The following is an 18,668-nucleotide window of genomic DNA, read 5'->3' as shown; positions in this document are numbered from 1 at the left end:
ACATTGCTGTGGGTCGGACGTCACATGTCAGCCGGACCAGGTAAAGATGGCAGTTTCCTTCCCTAAAGGACATTAGTGAACCAGATGGGTTTTTCCAACAATTAGCAATGGATTTGTTGTCACTATTAGACTCCTAACTCCAGATTTTTCTTGAATTCAAATTCTACTATCTATCAGGTCAGGATTCAAACCCGGGACCACAGAACATTACCTGGGTCTATGGATCCAGCAATAATACAATTAGGCCATTGCTTCCTCTGTAATATAGTGTTAAAGAGCTCCTGAAGAATGGATGTACAAAATGATCTTTACAGGTCAACAAAGCTTACAGATTCTAAAGTATATATTCAAAAATTGACACCATCATTAGAATGCCCAAACATAGCAAGACATGAGGAAGCTGTGGCCTTCTGCATGCATCAAGGAAATACCCAGCTTTCAATTAATTTTCCAAGTCACATAGCTGAGAAGAGCACCAGAGAAAAAGACTGATGCAGCTACAAAGAGCTAACCCAAAGAGAGCACACAAAGGAATATCTCCAGACTATAACAAAGAACATCTGGTGTTCCATCGGAGGTGCACACATAAACTGGCTGACAAACCAGAATCTAAGAATCCACCTAGTTGGACAAAAAGTGCGAACACATGTTTCATAAGGTCAATATTGTGGAAAAACTACAACGTCGTCATACCGTTCAAAGTGCAAGTAAGTAAATTTCATTGATAGTCCACACTATTAATACTGCTGGGACCAGCAAATACAATTACACCAGCATGTCTAATACTACCACTGTTACCCTTGTCGTGTTAATACCTAACATTCATTACAATCTATTGCATCAGCCAAAAATCAGAGACACAACACAAACTGCAGCACACTATTTAAGAAACATTTGAAGAATTGAATAAAGAAGAACGGAACTCTTCACTTTCTTCTGAATTAGAGGAGCTAAAATCTCAGCCCTATTGCTGCGGAGAGAAAAGTTAAAGTTCAAGAGGAAAAGGCTGAATAACTAGCTTACGATAAATCCATACTTAAGAACATTATTGAAGTGGAGATGCCAGTGTTGGACTGGGATGGGCAAAGTCAGAAATCCAAAGGGCCGCTCTGCTCAAAAAGCTTGTGATTTTAAATAAACCTGTTGGACGATAACCTGGTGTTATTTGACTTCTGAGAATATTATTACTCAGGTTACGAGAGCAGGTCATTAACGAGAAAAATATTTTAGACCAACAGAAGGCTAAAACTTTGATAGAATAGAATCAGAAGAATCCAGGATCTTAAACCAGAAGCATTAAAATGAGCTGGAAATTCTTAAAAACAGAACAATAAATGCCAAGAAGATCCACTTCAAACAGCTTGAGGAATGAAATCAATCAATAGATAATCAGGAAAGAAACATCCTGGCTGCAGTTTATCAAGATAAAGCAAATTCTGGAACAGCAACTTCAGTCCATGAAAGGAAAACTTAACACACAAACAGGAATGAGAAATAATATCACTGATTACTGTGAAAATGATAGGCACCTCCAGACAAAACCACCATCGCAAGGTCTGGATGTACCTGCCAATTACCCAGATGTTACAGAGACTCATAGGCTCACTGTTATTGTGAACAGTTAAATTATCTTTGGAGAGGAGGGGAATGTTATATGTGTACATTGTCTTTAAAAGAGTCCATCTTTAGGGACTCCATGTGCTGAGTGTAAACAATGTTGCAAGTTTGCCTGGCAGTAAGTCTGATTTGAACATGCAAGCTAAATATATAGAAATCAGTTGTGTGACTATAATGTTTGCTTTGTAACTTGTTACTGTTTTAAAAAATTACTGTTTTAAATAAACAAACCCAGAGTTAATCAATCCATAATGGTCAGAGTTAGAAAGCACCCAACACCAGTCTAACAGTTTTATTTGCAAGCACTAGCTTTTGGAGCACTGCTCCTTCATCCGGTGGTTGTGGAGTATAAGATCTTACAACAGGTTATTCTGAGACTATACCTTTAACATGACACGTAGTGCTTGTCCCATAAGTGTTGGTCCAGTATGACTACTCGAATCGTTTGTGGTACCACTTGTGAGCACAATATTTACTCTTCCATTAACATTGTATTTAAGTAACCAGTTAAAGAGTAAGTTTATAAATAACAATTTTGTTGCAAAATCCTAATTAACTCATGTCCATTTATTTGAAAATATTTGAAAATAACTGAACTCCACGAATCAATTCAAAGCCAGTTGTCAGAGTTGAAAAAAAATCAATATGCTTTACACATCTCAAGCACCCAATTCAACCAAACCTCTTTCACAACTTCCATTACATACAAAAGTGCATTATTACAGCAAAACATTCTCAATGAAAAGCATTTTAAACATAAACTGTTTGTAAGTAGTTTGAATAGGATTAAGTAGTGCAAGGAACGTGACTCTATTGCTAGCTCCTTTTTGACTACAACTAAGAAGAATTCACACAGTTACACAAGGCATGGATCCAACCAGGGCCTAGCACAGGGACTAACAACAGCGCCCAATGACCAGGGTTCTAGGTGGTGGGGCCACTGCACTTTGGCTGGGGGCCAGGAGCCTGAGTACAGCCGGGGATCTGGGCTAGGAGTAGTATGGGGGCTCACGATTTCTATCTGCGCCTCTGGATCAGACCACAGTGTTTATAAATCTGCTGCTAATTAATGTAAACAGATTTAATAGCAGTATTGTCTACTGGGACTGTATGATTAACTTGCAGTTTTTAAAGCTTGTTATACTTTTACCATTTCGACTCAGCCCAACCTGATAACAACATGGGTGGTTGCATCTGCAATTTGTTCAATGAGAAGAGGTAAATGGAAACTTCCTCCAAGCCATTTAAGAAGAAACTGATTCGAGAATTCTGTGTCTTAAATAAAACAAATCAATAGACAGAATCAATCAATCTTCCACTCATATTTAAGAGAAACATTATTTCTAATTGACCTTCACTTATGTGTACTTCTATTTGATTTTGTTCTGTATTAGATACCTGTATCAATCAAGTCCGGAAATAATGTTTTTACTTGAGTAGAAACATTGATTTGTTGTCACATTACTGCAGTCATATACAGGTGACACTGGAAACATGTCAAATCCCTCTCAAATTATATATGCATATATGTAAATTTCAAAAAATGAGTCAATGCTATTGAAGTTAAATCTACTTTCAATACTGTACAAATAGAACTTTAAAAATACATTGACATCAATGAATGCTAACTTCTTTTCTCAAGTCATAATGCTCATTCCACGTTTTCCATAATAATTATATCATTTGTGATCTTAGATTGAAAGCAATTTTTTTTCATTCTTATGAGAGAGCATTCTACATCAAAGTAGCTATTTAATAAGTAGTGAAAGAATAACAATGTAGCAGAGGTAATTATTATGTACCCCCATAAATTATGACTTATAATAACATATTTGATCACAAATTGCAGCAATGATATTTAGTTGTTCCTGGATATTAAGGAAGATTCTGAACTGGGCTTTTCAGGAAGCATCAAAAAGACTTCGAAAAAACGAAGCCAGATTGACAGACTGATACCATTATGGAGATAAAGCAGCAGACATATGCATAATTAAAACAGCAAATGGTCTTGGAATTCCAAAGGTAATTTAATATCATGTGACAGCCTGATCAGTTCTTTGACTGAATCCTCAAACTAAATAGTGATATTGACAGGACAGAAAACAAGTTTTAAAGAAAAAGCTGCAACGTAATTCTTAATATCTTAATGCAAGGGAATATAAGCATTCTAGAGAAGTTACATGAACAAAATTTAAGGATGGCTGCAGATAGAGAAATCAATATGTTAAATTTTGTGGTTACTATCATGTTCACCCCAAAACTGACTGTGCCTTTACATAAATTGGACATGTACAGGCTGGCAGGGAGAACTTGGCATTACAGTCTATCAGCACAGGGCATGGCTCCACATTTCCCCTCACACCAGTCCACTCACTAATTAAGACAGTAATCATGAAATCAGCAACAACTTCCCAAGGTCTTTCTCCCATATCCTGATTAGATTCCCTACAGTGTGGAAATAGGCCCTTCAGCCCAACAAGTCCACATCAATCCTCCAAAGAGCAACCCATCTAGACCCAACGCCCTCTGACTAATGCATCTAAAACTATGGACAATTTAGCATGGCCAATCCACCTGACCTGCACACCTTTGGACTTTGAGAAGAAACCAAAGCATTCAGAGGAAACCCACGCAGACATGGGGAGAACATGCAAACTCCACACAGACAATTGCCCAAGGCTGGAATTGAACCCGGATCCCTGGTGCTGTGAGGCAGCAGTGCTAGCCACTGTGCCACCATATTAGATATCCCATGAAATGCTATACATTAGTTTATAATGGTCACACTATTCATAGAATTCGATCAACAGTACAACTTACTCTGAAAAAAAGGTTTTTTTATTCAAAGTTTGTGATAAGATTTGTAGCTCAGGTGCTCGTTGTTGTGGTTCTGTTCGCCGAGCTGGGAATTTGTGTTGCAGACGTTTCGTCCCCTGTCTAGGTGACATCCTCAGTGCTTGGGAGCCTCCTGTGAAGTGCTTCTGTGTTGTTTCCTCTGGCATTTATAGTGTTTTATCTCTGCCGCTTCCGGTTGTCAGTTCCAGCTATCCACTGCAGTGGCCGGTATATTGGATCCAGGTCGATGTGTTTGTTGATAGAATCTGTGGATGAGTGCCATGCCTCTAGGAATTCCCTGGCTGTTCTCTGTTTGGCTTGTCCTACAATAGTAGTGTTTTCCCAGTCGAACTCATGTTGCTTGTCATCTATGTGTGTGACTATTAAGGATAGCTGGTTGTGTCGTTTTGTGGCTAATTGATGTTCATGGATACGGATCATTAGCTGTCTTCCTGTTTGTCCTATTTACTGTTTTGTGCAGTCCTTGCATGGGATTTTGTACACTATGTTGGTTTTGCTCATGCTGGGTATCGGGTCCTTTGTCCTGGTGAGTTGTTGTCTGAGCATGGCTGTTGGTTTGTGTGCTGTTATGAGTCCTAGTGGTCGTAGTAGTCTGGCTGTCAGTTCAGAAATGCTCTTGATGTATGGTAGTGTGGCTAGTCCTTTGGGTTGTGGCATGTCCTCATTCCGTTGTCTCTCCCTTAGGCATCTGTTGATGAAATTGCGGGGGTTTCTGTTTTTGGCGAATATATTGTATAGGTGTTCTTCTTCCTCTTTTTGCAGTTCAGGTGTGCTGCAGTGTGTTGTGGCCCTTTTGAACAGTGTCTTGATGCAATTTCTTTTGTGTTTGTTGGGGTGGTTGCTTTCGTAGTTCAGGACTTGGTCTCTGTGTGTGGCTTTCCTGTATACCTTTGTGGTGAATTCTCCATTCGGTGTTCTCTGTACCATCACGTCTAGGAATTTTTTTTTATTCGCTCACAGGATGAGGGCATCATTGGCTAGCCTAGCATTTATTGCCTGGAGGATAGTTTGTTGTGGGTCTGGAGTCACCTATAGGCCAGACCAGGTAAGGAATACAGTCTCCTTCCCTAAAGAACTTTAGCAAACCAGATTTATTTTTAGACAATCAACAATTTAGAGTTCACTGGACTCTTAGTTTCAGAATTTTTTGATTGAATTCAAATCCACCATCTGCCATGGTAGAATTCAAACTTGGGTGCCCAGAACATGACTTGGGTCTCTGGATTTACAGTCCAGTGATAATGCCACTAGGCTATCACCTCCCCGAACATAACTGTAGAATAATGTTAAATTAATAATTTGTAGCTAACTTAAGCTATTTTTAATAGAAAGTTGACAATATTTTAGCTTGTATCTTCACTCCATGGCTATGCCCTTAACCTTCATTTGTCCTACATCAACACTTCAAAATGTTTTTTACTCATTCATGAAGTGTAGCTATTACTGAATATGCCATCACTTTTTGTCCATCTCTAACTATCCTTGAGAGGTTGGTGCCCTCACTTCTTAAACCAGTGCAGCCTATAACAGGGGCTCAGAGCTGGTGGGGATGGAGGGGAAGTGATTTTGTTTTGTTGCATTTTGCTTTCTTTTTGACTGCTTTTTTTGAATCTGTTAATGTGATTGGCTGCTTGGACATGATTGGCTACATGAGGGCATCACTGGGTCAGCATGCTGGGAATTCTCCAGCAGAGAAAACCTCCAATGAATGCAGTACTACACTCTGCTAAAAGTGAAATTCTCACTCGCGAGAACCTAAGAAACTTACGTCAAGACTAGAAGCAAACACCCTTGTTTCACCATAGAATGTATACCCCAGACCAATGAGAAGTAATGAATTCCAAATCAGTACATAGTTGACTTTCCAACAGAGTCTATTTATTGCCCCCTTTTCTACATCCCTTAAACTAGTTATTGACTTGCCTCCCCCAATTCCTGACAGGGTTTTTGTCTTGCCTGTTACCTCATCCCATCTCATCCATGGTCCCCTAGTCCACCGTGAGCAAGCTCTTGCAAAACCAAATGCTTTAGAGCTGACTGCACCCCGCCACCATCCCTCTAACTTAGAGGTGATAGCATAACCCCAACTTTTGCCTAGTAACATATTGTGGTTGCCCTCAAATTCCTTTCACACCGCTGGTTGCATTCTGGTTGCAACAAGCCATCATTCCCCGTTGTTGTAAAGCTCAATTGACAGTAGTTCTGTCTAAATCTGAAAAGTGATGGAGGGTTGATGACCTAATCAAATGGCTTCAAAACGGAGAATGGTACAGCACTTCAAAGAAGTAAACACATAATTCAAAGCTTAGTTTTCTCTCTCTCCAGTCCACATACAGATTTGTACGATCTACCTTTTCAGGACAGATCCAGTCTGTCGGCCATTCCTTCCTATCAATGCATTTCCATTCGTCTATCCCACATTATTCACTCTGTAGCAAGAGAGTTGTTGCTAGGCTCCCTCTTCTGGCTGACATAATCATCTCGAAGGTCATCTTGCACTAACCGTCCTATCATTTTCTATTCATGTCACGATGGTCTCCATTTAGAATTTCTTTGATCTTTTTAAAACTTCATGTCTTCAGCCAGCTCAGAGTCTACATCTGTGTCTCGTCCCACAGTGAATAAGAATCCTGACTTTGTCTCCATTGAGCTCAAATTAAACCCTCCCTTGCTCCAACAACATTAACAGATAGCTGAAGTGCTTCCCAGTCCACACCCCGACTCTTCCCACACCCAGCAGCAGACACTGAGACATGATCTGCTTACACTTGGTTACTCTTTATTTACCTCCTGCATTTCCTGCTGCCTTCTTTTCATGCCTGCAATTAGAAAATGCCCCTCCTTCCTTCCACTCCCTTCCTTCCTCCACTATCTCTGACATATACTTTTCAGATTTTACCATTTACACCTCATTCACAGAGATGCTGGACTTTCCCACATATTACTCTTAAATCATCACTTAATTAATTAAGAGCAGAATAGTCTAACTGTAGGTAGATTTTGTGCAGTCCTAATACTTGTTTAATATTATAGAGAGAGATACCAATAGTTTATAACTGATGCAAGATAAAACAATCCCATGTGAATATCATAAAAATCCTGTCACGTGTGGCACTGCTGGCAATGGTTTCCGTCTATTTATTTTCCTCATTACCATGTTCTTCATCTATAATGTGTCAATTACGTTAGAATCCACAGAATGAAAAATGACCGTGTTTCAGAATGTTCTGACACCTACTACAACTCCTTCTAAGAGATGTGCAGGCAAAAACTTAGCAAAAATGAAAAGATAGTAATAAGTACAAACTATCGAGAAAAAACAAAATGACCATTTAAATGAGGAAGAAAATTAAAAAAGGAGAGTACTTTATGCAACCATTTTTTCTGTTACGTAAAATATTGATTAATGAAAATAAAATAAAAATGTAATTTTTTTCAAAACTTCTTTCAGTCTCCAGACAAATGTGGTGAGATTAATAATGTGGAGAAGTAGTCAGCAGTGAACATGGGGCTACGCCTTCATGTTGCACCCTACCAGTCAATCTGGATGATTCAAGTAGAGTGCATTATTGGCTGCTGTCATGATCAGAGTCAAAACCCTGTGTCTTTCTTTAGAAGAGACATAATGCGAAGAAAAATGACTGGTGTAAAGTAAATTTCAGGCCGAAGAGAAAGAGAGAGCAATGAAATGAAACACACAAAGTGGACAGGGAGACACTTTAGTCTGTTAACGTTATTGGAGAAAAGGAAGGTTAATCTGAACTCAATGGATAGAGTGTCGGGATTCTTTTTCACAGGGCATCGGGCTGAAGAGAGAGAGTGAAAGAGCAATGAAATGTAACACACAAAGTGTCAAGGAAACATCAGACTCGACTATGATTTCTCACAACTACAAATAGTTTATAACCGATGCAAGATAAAACCTTCCCATGTGAACCCCATACAATAATTATATCATTTAAGGTTCTCTCACTCCAAGTGCTGGAAGGCAGATAGCTAACAGCCAAACAAGAGACCCTGCCTCATTCCAAATGTTACAGATCAATTAATAAAGGGATCAGGACAAAGAGAATTCAGTCTACAAAATTAAAAATTTTGAAACTGACCATTCAACTACCGACATTAACACTACCAAAACCCTCCACTGCAATAGCTACAACATTCAGCGATTCACTCCTCACAAACAATTCAGAGTGGTCCATGTAACTTTTGTTTTTTTTAGATTCAAGTCTTATTTCTAACCTGTATGTGTGTGTCTGTGTGTATTTGTTCTAGCATGTAGAAATTAATATACTTATTATTTTTGTTAATTGAACAAAGCCTAGTTAAATTGGCTCATTTTTAATGCATAAATTCACTGGATTTAGGAGAAAGATTATCCACTAGGGAAGGGGTTCTTTTCAAATTAACCTTGTTGCAACCCTTGAGGTGTGGGTGAATAAAAATATAGATTGGCTAGAGACGAGGCAAGACATCACTTGTGAGAGTTGTGTTCTGGTACCTGAAGAGTAACCATATATAGAACAGTGTATCAAGGAATAAATAATGGGATAAGCTGATACGTTTCTCAGTGTTCCCTTTTTCCTGCCTTCTCCTGTAATCCTTGATCCCCTTATTAATCTAGAACCTATCTCTATCTTATATATACTCACTGACTTGCCCTCCACAGCCTTCTGAGGCAATGAGTCCCAAAGATTCACCACCCTCTGGCTGAAGAAATTCTCCTCATCTCAGTTCTAAACAGTGATCCCTTTACTCTCAGACTGTACCTAGTCTCTCCTACAAGCGACAACGTCTTCTCCACATCCACACTATTCAGGCTTCTCAGTATGCTACAAGTTTCAATGAGATCTTACTTCACCCTTCTAAACTCCAAAGAGTACTGACCCAGAGTCCTCAACAGCTCTTCATATGAAAAGCCCCTCATCCACAGGATCATTCTTGTAAACCTTGTCTGGAACCCCTCCAAGGCCAGCACATCCTTCCTTAGATATGTGCTCACAATTTTCCAAATGAGATCTGACCAGAGCCTTATACAGCCTCAGCAATACATCTCTGTACTTGTATTCTAGAAATGAATACTAACATTGTATTTGCCTTCCTAACTGCCAACTGAGTTGCATGGATCACTCTAAATTGTTTGTGAAGAGTGAATAGCGAACGTTGTAGCCATTGCAGTGGAGGGTTTTGGTAGTGTCAATGTCGGTAGTTGAATGATCAGTTTCACAATTTTTAATTTTGTAGACTGAATTCTCTTTGTCCTGATCCCTTTATTAACTAATCTGTAACATTTGGAATGAGGCAGGGTCTCTTGTTTGGCTGTTAGCTATCTGCCTTCCAGCACTTGGAGTGAGAGAACCTTAAATTATATAATTATTGTATGGCGTTCACATGGGAAAGTTTTATCTTGCATCGGTTATAAACTATTTGTAGTTGTGAGAAATCATAGTCGAGTCTGATGTTTCCTTGACACTTTGTGTGTTACATTTCATTGCTCTTTCACTCTCTCTCTTCAGCCTGATGCCCTGTGAAAAAGAATCCTGTCACTCTATCCATTGAGTTCAAATTAACCTTCCTTTGCTCCAACAACGTTAACAGACTAAAGTGTCTCCCTGTCCACTTTGTGTGTTTCATTTCATTGCTCTCTCTTTCTCTTCGGCCTGAAATTTACTTTATACCAGCCATTTACTTTATACCAACTGAGCCTGCATGTTAACCTTAAGAGAATCCTGAACTAGAGCTCCTAAGTCTCTTTGTGCTTCAGAATTCTGATGCCTTTCCTGAACCAATCTTACAGCCAAAGTGCATAATCTCACACTTTCCCACATAGTATTTCCACTGCCACTTCTTTTCTCACTTGTCCAAGTTCTTTTGCAGCCTTCCTGCTTCCTCGATGCTACCTGTCCCTCTACCTATCTTTGTATCATTTGCAAAATTAGCACCAATGTCCATAATTCCTTCATCCAGATTTTTAATAGCGAACATGAATAGTTGTGGTCCCAATATTGACCCCTGCAGAACTCTACTAGTCATTGGCTACCACCTTGAAAAAAGACCCCTTATCCCTACACTCTACATTCTGCCAGTCAGCCAATCCTCTATCCAAGCTAGTATCATGCCCTAATTCTGTGGTCAATTATATAATTTAACAACCTCCTATACAGCACCTTGTTTGATTTGATATAGCATGCTTGACTTCATTGTTTAGTCCTTTGAGAATGGGAATTCAGAAGTCATGTTGAGGTTTTACAGGACATTGAGGAGGCGTCTTCTGGAACACTGTGTCCAGTTCTGGTTGTCCAGTTATAGGAAGGATGTTATTAAACTGGAGAGATTTGCCAGGATGTTGCCAGGTATGGAAGATTTGAGTTATAAAGAAAGGTTGGGTAGTCTGGGACTTTTTCACTGGAAAGTACGAAGTTGAAAGGTGACCTTTTAGAAGTTTATAAAATAATGAGGAATATAGATAATGTTAATAGTAGTAATCTTTTCCCTAGGGTGGGGGATTTCAAGACACGTTTTTAAGGTGAGAGGTGAGAGATGATGAGAAGATAGGTAGGAAAGTCAGTTGTGAAAAAAAACATAAGGAACCTACAAAGGGATAAATGTGGATAAGTGAGCAGCAATGATCTGGCAAATGCAGTATAATGGGGAAAGTGTGAAATTGTCCATTTTGGCAGAAAAAATGAAAAAGAAGTCTTTTATTTAAAAGGGTGAGAGATTGCAGAGCTCTCAAATGCAGAGAGATCTGGGTGTTCTACCGGATGCATCACAGAAAATCAATATGCAGGTACAGTTAGAAATCAGGTAAACTATGAAATAATGTTTTATAAAGAATGAAACTGAATGCTTCAGATAAACAAGCCCTTAGTGAGACCACATCCAGAAAATTATGCAAGTACTGGTCACCATGTTTATGAAAGGATGTTAATGCATTATAAGCAGTTCAGACGAGGCCAACACCTGGAATGAGTGGATTGCCTTATGAGGAAAGCATAGACAGGCTAGACCTGTATCCTATGGAATTTAGAAGAGTCAAAGGTGAATCAATTGAAAAATGTAAGATCCTGAGGGGGCTTGGCCAGGTGCATGTGGAAAGAATGTTTTCTCTTGTGGGAGAATTTAGAACTGGGGTTCGTGATTTAAAAATAAAGTATCACCCACTCAAGACAGAGATGAGGAAAAAATCTCTCTTAGAGCATTGTGTTCTTTGGAATTCCTTTCATCCAAAGGCAATGGATACAGAATATTTGAATAATTTAAAGGAAGGTAGATATATTCTCAATTACCAAGGGGAAAAAAGATTATTAAGGGGATGCAGGTATATAGTTTTGATGTTAAAATCAGATCAGTCGTGAACTTATTGATTAGCAGAGCAAGCTCAAAGGGCTGAGTGGCCGACTTGTGTTCCTTGTTCATATTCATAGTTTATTCTGCCTCACCCCGGGGCTTCACAGTTTGGGATATCTCATTTGGAATCATAACAAATTGGGAAAACAAACCAAGGATCTACTCATAACACTGGAAATGTAAAAGTGCTTTTGGACATAACATGTTTGATGTACAATACATTTCATAACTACATCTGACGTTTTTAAAATTGTGCTCAATCAACTCAATAATGCCTTTTGGTTATTGTTACATTTTTGAATGCACAAGTTATGAATGGTCATTATCCTGAGCAATATCTTACTCATCGAGGCAAAATTTGATCAAGGGTAACACCGAGGACTTCCAATAAAATGGAAAGACAAAGTGCATCAGGACAATGAGAGTTGCTGCCAATGGCTAGAGTTATACTTTACGTAATGAAAATGCTTGAGGTTATTGCAGGCTTTCATCTCAGCACTAGGACATTGCTGCAGGAGTTGGTCAGGACAATGTCACGAGTTCACTATCTTCAGTTGATTTAGCAATAATCTCTCCCCCATCATAATACAAGAAATGTACTTGTCCACTGATGATTGTAATGTGATTGTAATGTTCTCTTAGTTTGTATCATGAAGGTAAGTTGTACTGATTGAATTAAGTGAACTGGTCATAACTATTTCTCTGTATGCCACCTCCGTAAAATAAAACAATTAAGTAGGAACATAGAAACAGGAATGGTCTATTCAACTTCTCAAGCCTGTTCCATCATTCAATGAAGTCAAATGGTTGATCTGTTGCCTAACTTCAAAGAGTTTCCATGCTGTATGACTCTGACTCTATGACTTGCCTTTGACCCATATCCTTTATTATCTTTGTTTAACAAAACATTATCTCACTTAGATTTAAATTAATAACTGATCCAAAATCCAGTACCATTTATGGGAGGGAATTCCAAGCATCTACCATCCCTTTGATTCATGTAAATCCATATTATTTCTATGTTTGTTTAGTTCATCTTCCAAGTGATGGAAAAAAAAATAAAAACTGAAATTGCTGGAGAAACTCAGCAAGTCTGGCAGCATCTGTGAAGACAAAGCAGATCCAGTGACCCTTCTTTAGAACTGACTGTAGCTTGTAAAAGTTGGTGTTGTAGAGAGGGTAAGGGGAGGGGAGAGACAGCAAACAATAAGTGAAGATAGATTGCAGAGAGAGATAGACAGGTAAATAGACAAGGTCTTTTTCCCAGGGTGGGGCTGTCCCAAACTAGCATTTAAAGTTTAAAGTGAGAGGGGAAAGATTTAAAAAGGACCGAAGGGGCAACTTTTTTGTGCAGAGGGTGGTGTGTGCATGGAATGAGCTGCCAGAGGAAGTGGTAGAGGCTGGTACAATTATAACATTTAAAAGGCATGTGGATGGATATATGAATAGGAAGGGTTTAGAGGGAAATGGACCAAATGCTGTCAAATGGGACTAGTTTTATCTTGGGTATCTGATCAGCATGGACAAGTTGGACCGAAGGATTTGTTTTCATGCTGTACAGCTCTATAACTCTACTCTATTCACAATTCTTCAGAAAACGAAGCAGTTTTTTTATATGTAGCAAATAACAAAAATACCTACAGATTCCAGCCAATGACTCTCTTCATTATGGAAAAAAACCTAACAACCTCTCCTCAGCACTCAATGGCATTATCATCAAATTTCCTACCATCAACAACCTGGAAGGTTGCCATTGCTTGGAAAACTGACTGCGTATGTCACATTAATGAAATGGTTGTTCGGGAAGATCCAGGGCAGGTTAATCTGAAGCACTTAACTCATATTATGAAAACCTTCAAAAACTCTTCCACGACTTGGAAGGCTCAAACAAGAAAATAACAGGACATTGACTTCTTCTCTGCACAGATAAAGCTATAATAATGTTTCAAAAATCTAAACATTGTCCAGAACAAAGCAGTCTTTAACAGAGCCTTATCTTCAATATCTACTTCCTCCATCACTGGCAACTCATGACTGTAGTGTACAAAGCAGGAAGGAGGCATCGTATCCCATTACTAAGGTTTCTTCAGCTGTACCTCCCAAACATGTGACCTCCACCGTGGGGAAGGAGCAGGGCAGCAGATTTCTGAAAATATTATCACTTTCAAGTTCCCCTTGAAGTAAAGGCACTATCCCAACATAATATGATACATATATCACTATGTCTCCTTAGCCAAAGGAGTTAAAATGCTGGAAATCCATTGTCAAAATCGTTGTGGGACTACCTTCATCAAGTGAACTGCAGGGTTCAAAAGCAAGTCCATCACCATTTTCTCAGTGCAATTACTGCTGGCCTTGCCAGCTAATCCTGTACAGAGAAACCTCGATTATCCAGCATTCAATTATCCGAATTTCGGATTGTCCAGCAAGATCGCAAGGTCCTGATGCTTGGCTAAACTATGTTATCCAGCATTCGATTATTCAGCATTCAATTAACCGAACGAAATACTCCCCGCCCGTGTCCTTCGGATAATCAAGGTTCTTCTGTAAATAAAAACTGATACTTTAAAGGAAATCAAATCAAAAGAATACTTTTATCATTTTAATATATGTTTGTGAAACACATATGGATTTATTTAAAGAAGTCTTTGAAGAAATGCATGAATTTTTCTGCACAAAAATATCAATACTTTTAGATAGTCAGCTTTTAAGCTTCTTTTAAAATAAGATACCACCTTCCCCCTCCTTCAGTTTGTAGTGTGTATTCACAGCAACATTTAGCAAAAGCAGGCTGGATTTTTTTTAACTCTCTGTCAAGGAGCTGAAATATAGATGAGCAAATAAATGCAAATGAATTCTGAAGCACATCATCCCATTTAGCCTCTATTCATTTCTTTGACTAGACATGGTAGACATGTAGACTTTTACTCTATTGGAGGGTTTAAGAAGTGTTTTATGCGCTGCAAGCTGCATACAAAAAACTGCTTCCTTTCTTCAAAATCCAGTGCTGATTAACTTCTCAAGTAATTGTTGTCTGGCACACATGTACAGATGAAAAGATGGCAGAGGAGACGAGCTTTAGTTTTCCTTGATATCCACTCTAATCAAATCAAGCAGTGCCACAAAATTGCATCTTTATGGATGAAAGCCCAATGAATGACAAGCAAAACAGGAAAATATGAAGGCAGTTCTAATTTAGGTTCAAATGAAAGATGTGCTTTTCACAATCAATAGAAGAAGCACAAGCCTACCTTGTTAACATAATTGTAAATATATTGTAAATATTTTCCAAGCCAATGCATGTGTACTAGTCCATTTTAACAAAAAGCCCTGCTTTCTTACAGTCAGGAGTAGGGCATCAACAAATATCAGAATTTTCTGATTGTTGGACCTTGTGGCAGACTGCATAATTCAAAGTATTCTGAATAAATTATATTAAACCATTAACAGTGAAGCTTTCAAAACTCTATTGCAGACAACTGAGTCTCCCTGAGTAATATTGTTTGAGCCATGTTACATTCTGAAGTGAAAGAGCACTGAATAGAGTTTAAAGTTTTAGAAAATATGAAATAAAGGAAAATCCCAATCATTTAACAAGTACATTAAGAAAATTAAGGAAAGAGTAGGGCCCATTAAGGATTACAGTGATAAAATGTGCGTAGAGTAAAATGATGTAGGTAGGGTTCCAAATGCGTACTTTGTTTCAGTGTTGATCAGGCTAAGGACAATGTGATTTGGAGATGTCGGTGTTGGACTGGGGTGTACAAAGTTGCAAATCACACAACACCAGGTTATAGTCCAACAGGTTTAATTGGAAGCACTAGCTTTCGGAGCGCCATAACCACCTGATGAAGGAGTGGCGCTCTGAAAGCTAGGGACAATGTGTTTATAGAAATCAGCGAGAAGAACTGTAATAATAGACAGAGAGAAGATTCTGAATAGTCTGGCAGGCGTAAAAGTAGATAAATCTTCAGAGCTGGCTGAAATGTATCTGAGACTGTTGAGTGAGGCAGAGGATAAAAAACAGGTGTGCTGCAATAATTTCCAATTCCTTTCTGACCATAGAATAGTGGCAGAGGACTGGAGGGTAGCCAATGTGATAATGCTATTCAAGAAGGGAGCAAGAAATAAGCCAGGAATCTACAGGCCAGTCAATCAGTGATGGAGAAACTATCAAAAGTAATTCTGAGGGACAGAATTAATCTGCACTTGGAGACTCCATCTGCCATGCATTTATCCACTCAGAACATGTATAGCACATCAAAGGTAGGTTGTAGAACACTACCTATCCTGATCAAGTCATTGTTCACTGTATATCATACAAACTCAAAGATGGGCCAAAGGCTGCCCATTTCAGGCCTGGTAAATGCTCAGTCTTCCTCAAGTTACCTTGGAAATTCAAAGTATACCCATAATTTGAATAACAGGATTATTCAAGTTGCTTCACAATACTATTAATCAGTGGTGACATAAGTTGTATTTTTGACTAATAGAATGCTCATAGCAGTCCAAAAAGTCATTCTTCCTATCACAGGAATGAGCAATGTTGTGTATGAATTGCAAAGCCAGTGTGATGACAAGTACATAGTCCATACAATACAATGCAAGGATTAGTTGATTGAATCAAAGAACACATTCCGAGATCTGTTTGTAATAGAGTACAGTTTGTACTCAACCAGCCTGCCACACACAAAACACATGTCAAAATGTTTTCTGTTCCATGTGACTGGACAGCCCACTTGGGAATCAATCCTTAGTGTGCAAGAAGTCACAGTAACAAACAATTCAAGATAATCAGTTGAGCTTGTTATATGGATTACTTATATTGCTGGAAGCAATGTATACTCATATACAGAGACTCATTTACTACAAAGAAAAAGAACATTTTCTCACCTTGCAACTTATTTGGCATTGTGCATAACCTTGTGGAGTCTATATTTCGTTGCTCCATAGCAATATCTCAGTCAATCAGAGCCAACCAATCAGCATAATTTCCTTCCTGGGAATAAATTGTTGTGTTTGCTTGAAATTCAGCATTCTTCCCTCTGTCCTGATGAATGAACAATAAAAAGCTTCTGTATTATGTCTGTCTTTTCAACAATATTCAAACTCCATTCATGTTTATTTTTTATGTTTTTCTGTATTTTATGCATAACAATAACGTTTTTTCATAGAATCGCTACAGTGTGGAAACAGGCCCTAAGGCCAAACAAGTCCACACCAACCCTCAGAAGAGTATCCAACCCAGGCACAGAATTTAAATGTTTTATATAAGAAGCAAATGTAAGGCAACAAAAAGAAGTTTCACACAATGAATAGTTAAAGTCTGTAACACACTGCCTGGAAGTGTAGTGGAGGCAAGTTCAACTGAGGCATTGAAGAGGGCATTGTTTTTCTTTAAATAACTATCCAAGATGCAGGATTATGGGGAAGAGGAAGGAGTCTGGCACCAAGTTAAAGTGCTCATGAAGCTGGCGTAGACATGATGGCCCAAACAAACAATCTCTTTCTACCCCATTACAAATGCTGTTTTCTCACCTCTTGAGTTAAGCTCTTTTGTCCATGCCTGGACCGAAGCTGTAATGATGTAAGGCGCTGAGGGGCCCTTGCTCAACTCAAATGAGTGTCAGAGAGTAAACTATTGCTGAGTAAGTGCCACTTGATAGCCCACTGACAGCACTTTCCATCAATTTGCTGATGATCTAGAGTAGACTGACTGGGCATATTAGTCGGATTGAATTTGTCCTGCTTTTTGTGAACAGTTCACGGTTGAGTAATTTTCCACTTTGCTGGGTAAATGCCAGATTTGTAATTGCACAGGATTAAATAGGCAATGGACACAACTATTCTGAAGCATCGGCCTTCAATATATTGCCATGATTATTTCAGGCTATATAGCCCTGTGTCATAAATTCGCCAGGTGACTCTGCGTTTTAAGTATCTCGGAAACTGATCTTGGCACGCTTTCCTGCACTCTTTATTGTACAAGGGCTGATTTCTCCAGCATGACGGTAATGATTAAGTAGACAATATGACAGGTCATGAAGTTGCTAATTGAAATTGAATATAATTCTGGTTCTGCTGATGGCACACTGCTCCTTGCGCATGCTCAGAATGCACTCTGGGTAGAGATGTCAATGCCCATCACCAAGAATGGCTCAACAGCTCCATTACTGATTGAGCAGGTCGGGTCCTGAAGGATGTTGCTGCTAGACTGTGTCAATGGCAGGTGATGAGGGAACTAACAGGAGGAAAATAAATATTTGATCTCATCTTCACTAATCGTTCAGCTGCAGATGCATCTGTACATGACAGCAACAGTAAGATTGACCATCAAACAGACCTTGTGGAGATGAAGTCCTACCTTCATACTGAGAATACACCCCATCATGTTGTGTGGCACTATCATTATGCTAAATAGGATAGAATGCAAACAGATGTGATAACTCAGGACTGGGCATCCAGGAGGCACTGTGTCCCATAAACAGTAGGAAATGGATAATCCAATACAACCTGCAACCTTACAGTCTAATATATCCCCCTCTGAACCATTCCCAACCTGGCTGGGGATAAACCCTGTTTCAAAGGAAAGTGCAAGAGAACATGAAACTAACATCACCATACCTAAAAATGAGATGTCAACCTGGTGAAGCTAGCAAACCAGACTACTTGCACACCAGGCATAAGAAGCAAGTGATAGACAGAGCTAAGCAATCCCACAACTAATTGTTCAGAGCTAAGTCCTCCAATCCTGTCACACCCAGTCATGAATTGTAGTAGACAATTGAACTGAATTAGCTTTATTGTCACGTGTACTCAAATGAAACATTTTCAATCACTGCATT

The 18,668-nt window shown here is 38.9% G+C and overlaps 1 protein-coding gene across 1 annotated transcript in view; it reads right to left on the bottom strand.

The window, feature by feature from the left end:
* Positions 1–18,668, bottom strand: part of ush2a (Usher syndrome 2A (autosomal recessive, mild)) — a 929,735-nt gene that overhangs the window by 874,409 nt on the left and 36,658 nt on the right.

This window comes from Chiloscyllium punctatum, chromosome 11, assembly GCF_047496795.1.
Source record: "Chiloscyllium punctatum isolate Juve2018m chromosome 11, sChiPun1.3, whole genome shotgun sequence".
Classification (NCBI taxonomy): Eukaryota; Metazoa; Chordata; class Chondrichthyes; order Orectolobiformes; family Hemiscylliidae; genus Chiloscyllium; species Chiloscyllium punctatum.
This window is presented reverse-complemented; position numbering and strand designations above follow the sequence as displayed.